General features: G+C 41.8%; 1 pseudogene; it reads left to right on the forward strand.

Moving 5' to 3' along the window:
- The first annotated feature begins 874 nt into the window (after positions 1-874).
- The window catches only part of LOC130041264 (Y-box-binding protein 1-like), a 179064-nt pseudogene continuing 163478 nt past the window's right edge, over positions 875-16460 (forward strand).

Raw genomic sequence — 16460 nt, forward strand, 5'->3', positions numbered from 1 at the left:
GCCCTTGCTGCAGTTTTAGCAAGACCACGAGGTGGGGACCAGGAGCACTGGAGAACCTGGGTGGAGTTAGAAATATTGGGAAGGGTGGCTTTGAAGGGGACTGAAAACACCTCACCCTGATTTACTACTGCTAGTGTCATGTAAGAGGAAAAGGGACTGATTAAAAGTGGGAGACAGATGCCCCCCGTGGGTTTTGCATCTCTTTCACTCACTTTCCAGAAGGGAATGAGAGTTGTCATAAAAATAACTGAAATGACATCAAATATTTAAATTTCAGAAATGGAAAAAAATAATGCAAAAGTGAAAGTGAGATGTTCTTTAACGCTATAAACAAGGCACAGAGCCAGTCTGGGACAGGAAGTTCCTTCCTGGCTTCATGATGTTGCTCTGCCACCCAAGTGCCACAGGCCAGCTGCCTGAAAGGACAGAGCACAGAGCGAGAGGAGTTCCCAATCTCTAGTGGCCTATGACATAGACAGACCCCGACTTGGTGAACCCTCCCTGAAACTGACATCATTGGCCATTAAAGGGGGCCAGACAAGGATGAGGGATGAACATCTGAACATCCGGCCAGCACAGAATCTACAGGTGAGCCAGGAGAAGGGAGAAAGCAAGAAGTACCACTTCATGGTTACAAAGGCAGAGCAGGGCAAAAGGCGCAGAAAGACCCTCATCATCTTGCCTCATTCAAGAGCGGGTAAGAGAATGGGGTATAAATGAGAATAAGGTGCACATGGACTTTCAACCTAGAGTGGGGAGGAGGCAGGCAGAGCAATGTGGAAAGTCTCACACCTCTGTGGTCAAACCAGAAAAAGCTGCAGTTCAAGGATGTAGATCTCGGCCGTAGAGTCATCTTCTCAGAGGCCTCCGCACTATGAGAGCTAAGAGAAGAAGAGAAGAGCAGGCTGAAGCAGAAAACAAGAAAGATGAGGCAAACGTCCAAGTAAACTGCAAGCCTGTGCACCCTGGAGACCGCAGGAGCAGAAGCAAAGAAAGGCAGAGACCTGGGACATTTCGTAGAATCTACTAACACCATGCTCTCTCGAATTCATCTCGCTGAATCTGGAACATCTGATTGCCGCCACCATCTTTGAGAGACAGACCCTCCAATTTAGCCCCCTATAGGTCCTGGACTAATTCTATTCTTGACTGGCTGAATGTAACATGTGCACAATAAATCATCCATTCTGAAAAAAAAATAAAACTAAAAAAGGATGTAGATCTGAAAGAGACTTAGGAACTCAGGAAAAGTCTGGAGCTCAGGCTTATAAGTGGCCCAAGTGTGTTCAGATAAAATCAGCAGATTAGAAGCCTGTAGTGTAGCTTCTACAACATACTCTGCAGGCATTTGCAACTGATTGGAAGTGACAGAAACGAAGCTTGAACCAACTAGCTTTCAGGTAAGCTTGGGTTCTGGAGGACTGAAGGTACAAGAAGAACTCCAGGAGTCCAGCAGAAGAATGAGAGTCACAGTACATCAAGGTGATTTTCTTTCAAGCAGCTTAGTGAGAAGAAAAAGGTTAAACTTCCAGTAGAGAGATCAGTTTGTGGGATGCTGAGCTCCCTGTCCAAGGCAGTATTCAAAAAGCATCTGAGTGGAGAAGATTTCTAAATCACAGGGGCAGCCATTCTTCATGCAAAAGAAAGACCCCCAGATCCTATTATATTTCTCCTCCAATCCTAGCTGTCCTCTATTTGCAAGCACTGTTGTGCTCAATACCTGCATCATTGAGTTACAGAAGAACAGGGTGGTTAATGGAGGGGAAATTCATCAGAAGTACACAAATGCTTTAAAAAGACATTCTTTCAAACAAACCCTGGTTAACTGCCATGATGCAAAAGGCAGGTCCTGACACTGGAATAAGCACCCAGGTGAGGGCAGTGTTTATAGCGTATGCTCCCTGGCTCACAGCTCCTTTTCCCAGAGAGATACTCTCCCCAGAGGATAGGTAAGTACAAGGGAACAAAGGGCAGTGTGGGGTGGGTGTGGGATTAGTGCCCATCCAGCAACATTTCCACCCTACCCCTCACCTTGAGCTGGAGCAATAGCAGAGCGGGTAGGGCGTTTGCCTTGCAAGCGGCCAACATGACCAACCCGATTTTGATTCCTCTGCCCCTCTCAAGAGCCCGTCAAGCTACAGCAAAGCCTGGCAAGCTACCCATGATGTATTCGATATGCCAAACACAGTAACAATGGTCACAATGAAGACAATACTGGGCCCGCTCGAGCAAATCAATGAACAATGGGAGGACATTGACAGTGACAGTGACCCCTCACCTTTGTCCCCAAATGAGTTCAAATTTGTTTCATAATCAGGCTACCTCCAAATTTTAGAAGAGTGGACAAAAAAAGAAAGAAAGAAAGAAAGAGAGAGAGAGAACGAGAAATAAAAAGAAAAGAAAAGAAAAAAAAGAAAAGAATCTTGGTCAGCTTAATCCAATATGGTAATTCCACTCCATGGGCTCATCATTGGTTTGGAAAAGGGTGGGTAGTGCCATCAGGTCAGGAATACTAGATTGGGAGTAAGGGAACTCCAAGCTTCTAGGCAGAAACTTCTCTCTCTAAAATAAATTCAGGAGAATCCCCCATGTAACATCTTCTTGAGAGCATGAATGAGGGAAGGCCTTGCAAGAAATAGGGGCTGGCATAGGGGCTGGCATAGTAGAATGGGGAAGGGGGTGGAAATTGAGAGAAAGAATTTGGAGCCATGGAATTCACCGAACTGGAATGCTCACATCTAGACTTCTTGTTCTAGAAAATGATGTCATCATTTCCTTAGGATTCAACTCATTGTTACTTATGTTGTTGTTTTTTTTATTTGCAACTGAGAGTATTCTAAGTGATAGTCAAAGCACACTGCTCCCAACTCAGAGGGCTCTGCACATGTTCCTCATCCTTCCAGGCCATCTTTCTACTCTTCCCACCTCTTCCTGGATGCTTTCTTGGATTTCAGGCTAAGACTCAGGACCTTCAGAAGTCAGCCTGTCTCTTTCCCATCTGCTCTCCCCCAAGTATCCTGTGCTTTCCTTCTCACAGTTCTTATCCCACGATTCATCCCAACCTTCACCAGGCTATAAGCCCTATGAGAATTGGGCCAGCGAACACATTTAGTGCACGCTCAAGTTTAGTGATAAACATCTACTCATCTTGCTCACTCCAGGTGATAGGAATAGTTACCACTCATTAAGCACTTCACATGAACCTTAATCTTTACGACAATGGAGTGGGCATTATTATTCTCCCTCGTTTCTAGGTAAGAAAAACAGCCACAGAGAAGTCAGGTCTCTTGATCAGCATCACTAATCTAGAGAATGACTACAACAGGACTATAATACAGGTATCACCTATCCACCACACAATACAAAACTTTAAAGAGAACCTACTATATGCAAAGCATGGTTCTAGGGGGTGGAAATATAGTGTAGCCAAGCCAAGTTTCTGCCTTTGGGGAACTTACATTTTTAATGGGAAGAAACATTGTAAATAAGTAATAAGTGTATAAATGAATGAATGAATGAATGACAGATGAAAGATGTATGATGTAAAGCAAAGCTATGGGTTAATACACACTGGTCTTGAAATAATATTTCAGAAACATAAAGTCCACCTCCTCATCAATCAATGGGATGACCCTTGGTCCAGTTACTAATCCCCTTTAAACCTCAATTCCATAATACACAATTTTGGACTGATATGAAAATAAAATGAAGTTATTTGGGTCCAGAGAGATAATACAGGGGCTAATATGCAAATCTTGCATTCATCAGGTACTAGTTTCGTCCCTGGCACTAGATATCTTGAAGGACCCTAAGTAGCCAGGTAATCCCTGACATCACAGGGCTCTGAGCAGCATTTTGCCTCCATGGCCCTAACAATGAATCACAGGCCAGATTGACCAAGAATCACCCAGAGGGGCTCCATGCTCCTCTTCCTCCCTAAGCACAACTTGGGAGGCTCCCCAAAGTGAGATTGCTTGTGACATGGCTTTTCACTCTATCTACTGTGTATAGAAGGTTCAATTAATAATAACTGGACCTAGATTCCCCAGTTCATGAAAGCAAAGAAGTTTTAGAATTAAAGAACCATTTGAAACCCTGGTAACTAAATTAGGAAAAGATCAGCTTTTTTATCTAGAAATCCAGAGCCAACTACTGATTTTATATTTTTACAGGTTATAAAGGCAAAAGGAGGCTTGGCAAAGCTGGGGAACAGGTATTGGTTTCTAGTTTTCAATCAAGAGGCTGTGTTTACATGAATAAAACCCCTATCTGGCCTGCTCAGACCACAATCAGTGTCAAGAGGTAGACCAACTAGGAGACCATTTTCAGTAGAACAGACCCTGGTGGTGGATGGTGACAAGATGAACACCAAGGTCCTAACAGATGTATTCAAATGAATTCTCACTAGATACTAATGCTTATTAATTTACTGGAAAATAATCATTGCTTCAGAATGGATACTTGGCAATATATTTAACTGAAACCATAATGCCCTAGAAGCCCATCTTTTTGACTGCCCAGAGCAAGGGAAAACCATGCATTTGCATAAAGTAGAGCTGATTCCAGCTAAAACTCCAAAAGTCCAGCACAGTCTGAGATCCAAGAGACTGAAGGTACTACAAAAAGGTGGCTTTCAAAGAAGTAAGGCTGTTCATAAGGAAAAAAATCAAGTCATGAAATTTGCAGCTACACAAAGGGTCCTAGAGAGTATCAGGCTGAGTGAAGTTAGAGGGATAGAGCAACACAGAATGATCTCTCTCATATGCAGGATATAAAGAAACATAATGTTGGGATTATGAATGCTTCAAGGAGTGGAAACAAAGAATAGGAGAACTGTTATTTAGTAGGAAATATGACACTTGAAGGGTCTGGGGGATAAGACTGAGAGGGGGCAAAGACATTGGGGGAGGGAAGCTTTCAACACAGAGGAGGAGGTGATGCTGAAAGGTGGTAAAATGTTATGTACGAAACCCTATCAGCACAGTACTATAGATCATATTGCAAAATGGATATATATGTATATACTTGTGTATATATATACATATATATGGGCTAGAGTGATAGCACAGTGGGTAGGGCGTTTGTCTCGCACACAGCCAACCTGGGTTCGATTTCTCTGTCCCTCTCAGAGAGCCCGGCAAGCTACCAAGAGTATCCTGCCCGCACAACAGAGCCTGGCAAGCTCCCCGTGGCATATTCGATATGCCAAAACCAATAACAACAGGTCTCACAATGGAGACGTTACTGGTGCCTGCTCAAGCAAATCCATGAACGATGGGAGGACAGTGCTACAGTGCTACTCTATGTATTTGTATGTGTGTGTGTGTGTGTGTGTGTGTGTGTGTGTGTATTCTCTGTATTGTTCCAATTTTAGTATATGTGCTGCCAAAGCAGGCATATATATATTTTAAAAACAATTTGTAGAAGCCAAGTGGTGGATGGGAGGAAAATGAAATAGAGGGTGGGGGTATTGGCAGAGGGAAGTGGACACTGGCGAATGGCTCAGTATTGAAACATTGTATTCCTGAAACCCAATCATGAATATCTGCAATTTCAAAATGACTAAAATGAAACATTTTTAAGTGAGTCTGCTATTTACCATCATGCCACTTAAAACACAAATCCTCCAAGATATGGGAGAGAATCCTCTGCCCGGTTCTGTTGCACATGTTACACCTTCCTAAGAAAAATCAAAATTTTACGTCAGAAAGAGTGCCCTCTCCTGGAATTCAAATCCATACACCAAGTAAGCCAATGATAGCCAGACTTGAAACAATCATGGAACTCTGTTTTTCACATAACATTGAGTCAAATTGACCCATTCTAGAAAACCAATTTCAGCACACTTATAGATACCTTTGTGTGTTGATTTCCCCAAAATTACATTAGCCAATTTAAAAATGAGATGCATAGGAGCGATAGCACAGCAGGTAGGGCGTTCGCCTTACAAGCGGCCAACATGGCCGACCCGAGTTCGATTCCTCCGCCCCTCTCGGAGAGCCCGGCAAGCTACCGAGAGTATTCGATATGCCAGACACAGTAACAACAAAGTCTCCAATGGAGACGTTACTGGGCCCGCTCGAGCAAATCGACGATCAACGGGAGGGCCTTTACCTTACCTTACCTATAGTTCTATTTTATTTTTTTGTTTGTTTGTTTGTTTTTGGCTACACTTGTTGGTGGCGCTCAAGGGGAATTCTCAACTCTGTGCTCAGGGACAAATCCAGGTGGTACCTGTGGGTCTATATAGTGCTGGGGATCAAACCCAGGGACTCCCTCCTATAAAGCATGTGCTCGGGGCCGGGGGGGGGCCTGGAGTGATAGCACAGCAAGTAGGACATTTGCCTTGTTCGCAGCCAACTCGGGTTCGATTCCCAGCATCTCATCTGGTCCCCTAAGCACCGCCACGAGTAATTCCTGAGTGCAGAGCCAGGAGTAACCCCTGTGCATCACCAGGTGGAATCAAAAAATAAAAATAAATTAAATAAATAAAGCATGTGCTCAACCTGCTGAGTCATCTCTCTGGCCTGTTTCTAAAGCAAATTTCGCCCCCTTAAATATATTTCACTTAACTTCCCGTTAGTCGGCGATTTGCTCGAGCGGGCGCCAGTAACGTCTCCATTTGTCCCTGTCGCGTGCTATATAAATATAAATATATTTATATTCCACAAATGAGTGCAGTCCTTCTATGTCTATCCCTCTCTTTCTGACTCATTTCACTTAGCATGATACTCTCCATGTCCATCCACTTGTAAGAAAATTTCATGACTTCATCTCTCCTAACAGCTACATAGTATTCCATTGTGTAGATGTGTCAGAGTTTCTTTAACTAGTCATCTGTTCTCGGGAAATTGGGTTGTTTCCAGATTCTGGTTATTGTGAACAGTGCTGCAATGAACATATAGGTCCAGATGTCATTTCTACTATGCTTTTTTGCACCCTCAGGATATATTCTCAGAAGTAGTATTGTGGGTTCATATGGAAGCTCAATTTCTAGTTTTTGAAGGAATACCCATATTGTTTTCCAAAAAGGCTGGACTAGTCAGCATTCCCACCAACAGTGACTAATACTCAAAGACAGTAGACAAAAGTGCCCTATAGTTGGAGCCTGTCTCATAAGCTGGGGAAGAAGGCAGCTGGAATAGAGAAGGGATCACTAAGACAATGATGGTTGGAGGAATCGTTCGGGAGATGTGTGCTGAAAGTAGATAAAGGACCAAATGCGATAACCTCTCAGTACCTGTATTGCAAACCATAATGCCCAAAAGTAGAGAGAGAATCGGGGAAATTGCCTGCCACGGAGGCAGGGGAGGGTTGTAAAGGGGGAGCATACTGGGGACATTGGTGGTAGAAAGTGTGCACTGGTAGAGGGATCGGTGTTTGATCATTGTATGATTGAAACTCAAACATAAAAGTTTTGTAACTGTATCTCACAGTGATTCAATTTTTAAAAAAGAAATATATTTAGACCACTAAAGATGTTCCAGACAATATGACACAATATATTTTTTTCAACATAAACAACAGTATAAGGATCATTGCCTCAGTTCAGTGAATAAACATGCTATGCTCATGTGAGTGCTTACATTCATGTTTGCAGATGCATTTAAAAAAATTACCAGAATGATGCACATTCATTTTGACAGGGGTCTTGTCTGAAGGCTAAGACTACAAAAAATTTTTTAAATTGTGTTTTCCTGTTCTTCCCAAACTTTCTGCAACAAAGCTACATAACTTTTGTAATCAGAGAAAAACACAATAAATATTTTATACATGTAGTTTTAATGTGACACAGACCCTGAAGGCAACTTCAAATCAGTAGTTACAACAATGCTTGGCTCAGGAAAGCATCAATGGATTAAATGCATTGCCTTCATGGCTGGAACTTTTGAAGGGCACAACCCTCATTTAGATGTACAACTTCTATTATGTTTTCAAAAAAAAATCACTCTCCATTAACTTAGGACCACATTGTATAATGTCACTCCATCCATGCCACTGGCAACTAAGCATTGTAATGAAGACCTTCCAGCATGTGCAGCCACTAGCCCCTAAGGACAGAGTCCAAGACAGGTCTGCATTGTGCCAAACGCTTTTCTGCTACACCGGGTCATGGTCCAGAGCGAGGCCCCAATGAATTTCCTTTGAAAACCCCTGCACCACACTCAAGTAACCTTCCTATAGGAGAAAAAGAAAAGTCATGACCCCATCTGAAATGTAATTTCTTTTGTGTTCTCTCCCACAAGATATCCAAGAGTATTGACAAGAAGCAATAGCAATGGCAGTTGGAATGACAGGGCAGTCCCAGGCGTTTCAGGTACTGTAAGCAAATAGAACTCCTGCCCCTTTTTTGCAGGACCAACTGGCCCCAGGACCAAATCATTTATGACATCACGGTGGTGCTGACCAGCAAATAGGATGACAGGGAAGTGCAAGGAGGTAGGGCTGATTTGACCACATAGGCAAGAAATAGATCAGATTCTTGCAATAAAGAAACACAGATGGGGACACTTGTATGTTGGTTAAAGCAGTTTGGTCAAAGTATGAATTCAGCAAATGATATGTTACAGTATAATATTGAAATTTATTCAGAGTCATTTTTCTTCCTTTCCCTGCCAACTGGATCTACCCACCTATTTGGAAAAAGTCAAAGAAGAGGCTATAAATTCTTTGCCATAGGAACCTAAGAATACTCTGGAATTTGGTCATGACATCATTTCACTCTATAGTGTTTTTAATGAGAGGTCTTTGGAGGACTATGAATAACGATCAAGCCTCACAATATCCACATGACCTTAAACTGTTCTTTCTTTCCTTTTCAGCAGATAGAGTAAGAAAGGGTAGTTAAGCACAATTAGGCTAGTCAGTGGAGGTAGGTGTATACTGTTTAGGATCCTCATACCTATTTGTCTCTCTAAACATCACTGCTGGTTGTTTGTTGTTTTTGTCTCTCCCTCCCCAAACTCATGTATGGAAGTTCTAATCCTCAAGGGGAGGGTATTTGAAAGTGGGGACTTTGTGGAACCAATTAGAGTACAAAGATAGAGCCACATGAATGGAATTTTTGCCCTTCAAGAAAGAAATTGAGTCTATCTGTCAAGAAGACAGTCACTGGTTCTAGGAAACAGTGCAGAGGTTATAATGATCTGGGTTCAATCCCTGCACATGGCCTCCTGAGCATTGCTGGGTGTGGTCCTAGAGATCTCCTGAATACCACTGAAATGACCAAAACAAAAAATAAGAAGACATCTGCAAACTAGACCACAGGTCCTCACCAAACACTGACACCTTGCCAGATCTGCCAGCTCCTCTTGGATATGCCAACCTCCAGAACTGTGAGAAATAGGTGTTGTGTTGTATTGTGTTGTATTTGTGTAAGCCACCCAGGCTGTGGTATTTTATTAAAGCAGCCTGGCTGGACTCCATTCATTCTGTTACCTCTCTTTTAAATCTTCATTTTCTCATGCCAGACTGAGGCCACAAGTTACCCCGCACGAGTGGGTCTCCAGCATGGCCATGGCTCCAGAGGCACAAGAACTTAATTCAGAGCCTAGCAGCTTGTGGCAGAAATGTGAATGGACAATGCGTTAAACTACAGAGCCATGCCCCCGCCCCGGAGGGAAAGGGTGTTTGTCTCTTCCGCCCCCCCCCCTCCCGCCCCCAGCAGCATGGTGGCTACCGCCTCAGAGCTTATTGGAAAGCCGGGTATGAGCTGGGAGTGACGGGGCAACTACAGCCTCATGGAATGGAGAGCGAAACCGACTTGTCCTTCACACCAGATCAAGGCCACGAGTTGCCCCCCATGAGTGGCTCTCCGGCACGGTCATGGCACCAGATGCACAGAAACCAATCTTGTAATTATCTGGCTCTTGGCAGAAATCCCTCCAGACTTTATTAGTAAAATATTAGAAATCGAAAATCGTGCAGCCACTATTGCGGCCATGCGACATCATATAGTTTTCATAACCAGCAAGGGAAAACAAATTATTTCATAATGCCTTTTCAGCAGTTCTGATTGTTGGGGGGGAATTCCAAACAATAATAGTGCATCTTTTGTCAAAAAAATAAATGTAATCAAAGTAGAGAGAGAGTTACGTAGAAATCATCTGCCTCACAGGCATCGGGCAGGGTGGGGGCGGGTATATTGGGGTTATTGGTGGTGAAAAATAATTACTAGTGAAGGGAGGGGTATTCGATCGTTGTATGACTGAGACTTAAGCTTGAAAGCTTTGTGACTTTTCTCACGATGATTCAGTAGATAAATTTTTTAAAAAAATATTCATTTGCTATGTATTTGCTATATAGGGAGCCATATACTTCATGTTCTTTTGCCAAGGAACACTTCCATGGTTGGGAGGGGGTATCTTGAGGAGACAGAGGAGGAATGACTGACGTATCTGTCAAGTTCATTCTTGTTAAATTATAAAAACCTAAAATGAAAGCCTTCAATTCTAGATAAATCCCTACAGGAGAGTTGATCAAGAAAGAATATAGGAACTATCCAGCACCCTATGTCTCTTACACTTTAGATAAAATTAAACCCTAAAAAAGTAAACCCTACTAAGAGTAAGTAGTTTTGCTGCACGTAAACTCAACAAGGACAGCGTTTCTCTCTTTTTCTTTAAAGGGAAAGAGTTTAGGAAGTTTAGAATAAATTCTTCTGTTTCCCACGTAACAAACTTCTAGTAATAAGAATAAAGTGCATGAGGAATGCCATTCAGGGTACTTGGACTTCACATAGGCAATGAGTTCCATAAACTAATCTATGCTCCCTTCTCAGCTGGCCCAAGTAACAAGATACTCTGATAGAGCCTTCAAGTTACAACCTGTCTTCCATAGTAATAAAAGCCTTCCCACTGTGAAATGTCTTTAAACTGCTCTGTACCTCTCAAAAACTCACTCCTAAAAGGTACAATTGTGCATCTATAATCATGTAAGAGAGAAATGCTTTCCTTGCCAAGAGCCTATCAGTCAATCAACACCTAACCTTTTAGAAGGAATTCACCCACACTTCACCAGGCTCCCTGTCTATCTTAAAAAGCAGGAAAGTACCATGGGATGCGTCTGATAATAGTTCAGCAGATGGCAGAACTTTAAATATAGAAAACAGCTAGCCAACCAACCAACACATTTTGAGCATATGTTCTTTTGAGACGCAGTACTAGACTCTGGGGAAGACCAACTACTAAACAGTTTCTGTCTTTGGTAATTCCTGATCATCAGTGGGGAGATGACCTACTCGTTAAAAAGAATTGAATATTTTGTACATTTCTACTTTACTTTGTATATTTTAATAGTTTAACAGTTCATAATCATCACCCTCACAGAAATGAATTCAGTTCTTCTTATATATTTATGAGGTTTATCTTAATTGCCCTCTTTTATAATTAAGTCATGGAAAACAACAGCACGTGAAGTGTCCTAATACTGGATACAATGATTGGCAAATGTATGGTAGCATTGTAGCACTGTCCTCCTGTTGTTCATGGATTTGCTCAAGCAGGCACCAGTAACATCTCAAAACAATTTGTGAGACTTGTTACTGTTTTTGTAATATCAAATACATTACAGGTAGCTTGCCAGGCTTTGTCCTGCTGGCAAAATACTCTTTGTAGTTGCCAGGCTCTCTGAGAGGGGCAGAGGAATCGAACCCGGGTCAGCGGCATGCAAGGTAAACGCCCTACCTGCTGTGCTATCGCTCCAGCCCAGCAAACATATGGTAGGAATAATATATGCCATAGCTTGCTTTCACAAAGGAACTGGGGTGTTACACTAAAGTATTGTGAGTGGAAAGCATCTAAGAAAAAAAAGAGAAAGGTAAAAACATTCCAGGCAGAAAAAGTGGTCTGAGTAAGGTGTGGCGCTCCCACGGCTCCAATGACACCACGATTGCTACTGAAGATCCAGTCCTGCACAGGAGGCAAGGACCAGGGCCAGTTTCATCCCTTAAGAGAACCTGGAATAAATGTTTGTCCGACCTGCGCTGGAGAAAATACTCTACATATAAGAGCTCCTGGGCCAAATAATTCCCCAAACTTATCCTGAATTATGTGGTTGTCCCATAGAGCAAATGTATAGAAAATGAAGATTTTTTTTTAAAGAATGGCAGTGGAATGGAGCCCAGTCAGGCTGCTATAATAGAATTCCATAGGCTGGGTGGCTTATATAACACAACACCTATTTCTCACAGTTCTAGGGGTTGGCAAGTCCAAAATTAAGGTGCTGGCAGATCTGGCAAGGTGCTGATGTTTGACAAGGACCAGCAACCCAGGGTGCAAATGTAGATATGGCTTCTTTATTTCTTTTCCTTTGCTGCCTACCTTTTTTTTGCCACCCAAGTGACCTGGTGAAAGACACATGATGCTGGAAATTGAACTGGGTCTAACCTCTATACTATCTCCTAGTCCCAGTGATTTTTTTTGCGGGGGAACACAGGAGAGAGAGCGAGAGGGAGAGAGAGAGAAGACAAAGGGAAGGAGAGGGAGAAAGAGAAAAGGGTGTCCTTTCTTCCTTGAAGGACACAAATCCCATTCATGTGGACTTTATCTTTGTACTCTAATCAGTTCCCAAAAGTCCCCACTTCCAAATGCCCTCATCGAGGAGGTTAGAAGTTTTATCTATGAATTGGGGGAAGGGCAGGGAAGACACAAATATTAAGCTAATGGCAAGTGAGGATCCAAAGGTGTTCTACTGTGATGTTTAGAGAGAGAAAACCTATTTTGAGGATCTCCATATACCCAGCACCTGTGACTAGCCTAATCATTCATAACAGGAAAGGCAAAAGGAGGAAGGGGAAAGAGGGAAGAGAAGGAAGAAGGGCCAAGGGGAAAGGGGGAAGGAGGAAGAAGAGGGAAAGGGAAGGGGTAAGAGGAAAGAGGGAAGGGGAAGAGGAAAGGAGTGAAGGGAAGGGGAAGGGAAGAAGGAAAAAAGGGAAAGTACAGAACAATTAAAGACCATGTGAATATTGTGTGACTTGATCATTAGACAGTGCTCAGAAAAAAAAAACTTCCATGAAAAACACTAGTGTGATGTCATGACAAAATTCTAGAATATTCTTGGGTTCCTATGGCAAAGAATTTATAGCTTCTTCTCTGACTTTTTTCAAATGGGTGGGTAGACCCAGTTGGCAGGCAAAGAAAAAAACTACTCAAAATAAATTGTAATATTTTACTGTAACATATCATTTTCTGAATTCATGCTTTGTCCAAACTGTATTAACCAACATGTGTCGCTGTTTTGGAATAAAGTAAGAGCCGATTGCTTTGGATCTGTGTGCTGCTCCCACAGTAGAACCTTCACGGCCAGCTGTTTGTCTGTGCTCTTTCTGTAACCAAGCAGCACTTACTCCAGTCTCCTGCTTAGACTGCACCACAGAGGAAGCTTGGAACTGCACAGTTCCTGCATTTCCCTGGATAAGTTAAGCTTTAAGCAAGCATTTTATCCAGATGTATCTTGCCCCTTCAGCCTGGGTCTTATCACTAGCTTGTCACCCTCTTAACCTACTTCTGAGAAATGATGATTTGAGGCCAAAAAAAGCATGATTGAGGGGTGCCCTCTCAGACTCCTGCACCAGCACATCTTTATTCTGCAGTTAAATTTTCTGAGAGGGTAAGGAAGTAGATGTTCCCAACTCAGTGATCCCATTACAGAAACTTCAAAGGACTAAAATAAATATCAAGGTTCCTGATGTGGGACAATATTTCAAAGTTCAAAATATTATTCCATCTGGAAGTCTAGATATGATACTGTGTGTGTGTGTGTGTGTGTGTGTGTAGCATGAGAATGCTCTTAAAAGAAGAGCACTACAATATCAGCTGTTTCCTTGCAAGAGCGATGCTGCATAAAACATGCCACGTAATTTCAAGGAACCCAATTGCTCATCTTTCCCTTGTTTCATATTACCGAACCAGGGTGCTAAGAGTAAAATAAAGCTCATTCCTTTGTGAACCAGAGAACCATGGGCATATTTTATATTACCTATAAGAAATCCTCATTAGGAGATGAAGTTCCAGACCCTTCCACATGGCTACTGGAGATGTAAATGGAAGCAGCCAGTATGGAAAAATAGCATGAAGAGCCTCAAATAACTAAAGAAATTCTATATAATTAAGTTACTCCATGTTGGGGTTAGTTGAAAAACCAAAGTAAGGTATATATGAACCTGAAGCAATAGTGAATGAATGCTAGCGCAATAGTACAGTGGGTAGAGTGTTTGCCTTGCACGCGGCTAACCTGGGTTCAATTCCCAGCATCCCATATGGTCCCCTCAGCACTGCCAGGAGTAATTCCTGAGTGTAGAGCCAGGAGTAACTCCGGTGCATCACTGGGTGTGACCCAAAAAGAAAAGTGAAAGATATATATAAACCCAAATATTAATTGCTTTATTATTTACAAAAACTGGAAACAATTTAAGCACTCATAAACTGATAAATTTAAAAAAAGATGTGGCTTATACAAACAATGAAGTACTATTGGGCTATTGGAAAAAATCAAGTCCTGTTATCTGCAACAATCCTACATGGTTGGCACAAAAGGCTACCCTTGGTGAGATAATTCACCATACAACTTCATTCATACATGAAATGCAGAGAAAATAAGCTTATGAACTAAATAAAACATGAATAGATTTTTGGAACATAAGACATAGTGAAAGGTAAATTGAGACAGAATATAATTGTCTGGCAAAGGATAGAATTTGACTAAATTCAGTAGCGAACTTAATGGGGTATATGTTCACCTGATGCCCATACGATCTTATCATGCCATGTCACTTAAAATTTCCAAAAGAAATTTGAAAATATTTATATATTTGAAAATTTTGTGTAAATTTACTGAAAGCAACCTTAGTCTAGAAAGGTAGATACTCTCATCCTTTTCTTCTCCCTAAAAAATGCTAGTGACCTATTTGGGTGAGAGAAATGGTGGGATTAAATACTTCATATTTATCGAGCACCTGCAGTGATCTATGTCCTGTTCAGAATATAGCAGAGGAGGCATAACTTCTCTTTCAATCAGGTTAATGAGTAATCGATTTTTGAAGCTTTTTAAAAACACAAAGTATGATTCCAGTGTTAAACACCGATCATATTGGGAGTGATGCTCACCTAGCTAACTACTTAATATGGAAGGGAAATGTGGGGAATCAATAGCAAATCAATAGCTCTTTCCCAGGGTGGTATTAGAAAGTTTTCACCCTCTGCAGCATGTGCAAAGACCCACAGTCTCTTTGCTCGAAGCTGTGTTAGGAATCAAAAGGGAACTCAACTTCCTATAAGTAAATCAATACCCTTTATAATCAGGAGATGGAGCACAAAACATCTGGAAGGAACGGATAGGCCAGGAGCAAGTAACAGGCTCTGTCGCAAACCTTTTGCAAAATATATATCAGTTTCTCAAGACAACTGAGCCACCTGGTGTTGGAATGCTAACAGCTAAGACTCTTTTCTCTCTGTTTCTTCCATGGAGGGCAAATAAAGCTTTCCCTAAATGACCTTAGTGTAATGTTAGGCAACACCCTCTGCAGTGAAGGACTTTAGCATTCAATTTCTTGACTCCCAAACATTCCCAAATCTACAATATATAGGAGTATATGCACAATTCAAAGCTATTACAGGAGATATGGGTAAAACACTGGAAAACAGAAACAAAAGAAATGGTAGCTAGCAGTTATTAAAAAAAATTAACATGGCTAATTGAACACCTCACTTTTGTCATCTCACCTAATCCTAAGCATTTTTGCCAAGACAGAGGTGAGAAATTAAAGGGCAGAAAGAAGTGACTTGCCCAGCTGGTGAATGTTAGCACCAAGATTTTTATTCCAGAGTTTCAGACTCCAGATCTAAGTCCTAAATCACTCTATGATCAATCTGTCTTCTAACAATTACGGCTGTGGTATACTGAAAACTTATCTATATACCTTGCTTAATGATGGGTGGACTATGTGTGTCATCTCTCGACATAGGCAGCTAAGATGAGTAATAGGGCAAACTTGGGAATAATTGAGAAGTGACTTCATGTACCAAAGCAAACTGTGCCTAGTGAGAAGGAAAAGTTATTGCCCTCAGTAAGGTGATGATTCTTTCGGTTTTCTCAGAAGTGAATCCTGAGACAGCATCAGGTTGGATTTTCCTGCCGAGACAATATTAAGGCCAGTATCCACTAAAATATATGAAGAGATTGAATTCATCAAAAAGTATAAATTATAAAACACTTTTAAATCAACAGAATTTTTTCAGTTTTAAGAAAAATATAGCTAGACCTAAGAAAGTCTAATGTCAGGTTAAACTTCTGAAGAGCTAAGGAAAATCTTTATTATTCCTTTCAATTTTAGCACAGCGGGTAGGGCGTTCGCCTTACAAGCGGCCAACATGGCCGACCCGAGTTCGATTCCTCTGCCCCTCTCTGAGAGCCCGGCAAGCTACCGAGAGTATTCGATATGCCAGACACAGTAACAACAAAGT

The sequence above is a fragment of the Sorex fumeus genome, unplaced genomic scaffold (assembly GCF_029834395.1).
Source record: "Sorex fumeus unplaced genomic scaffold, SorFum_2.1 ptg000098l, whole genome shotgun sequence".
Taxonomy (NCBI): Eukaryota; Metazoa; Chordata; class Mammalia; order Eulipotyphla; family Soricidae; genus Sorex; species Sorex fumeus.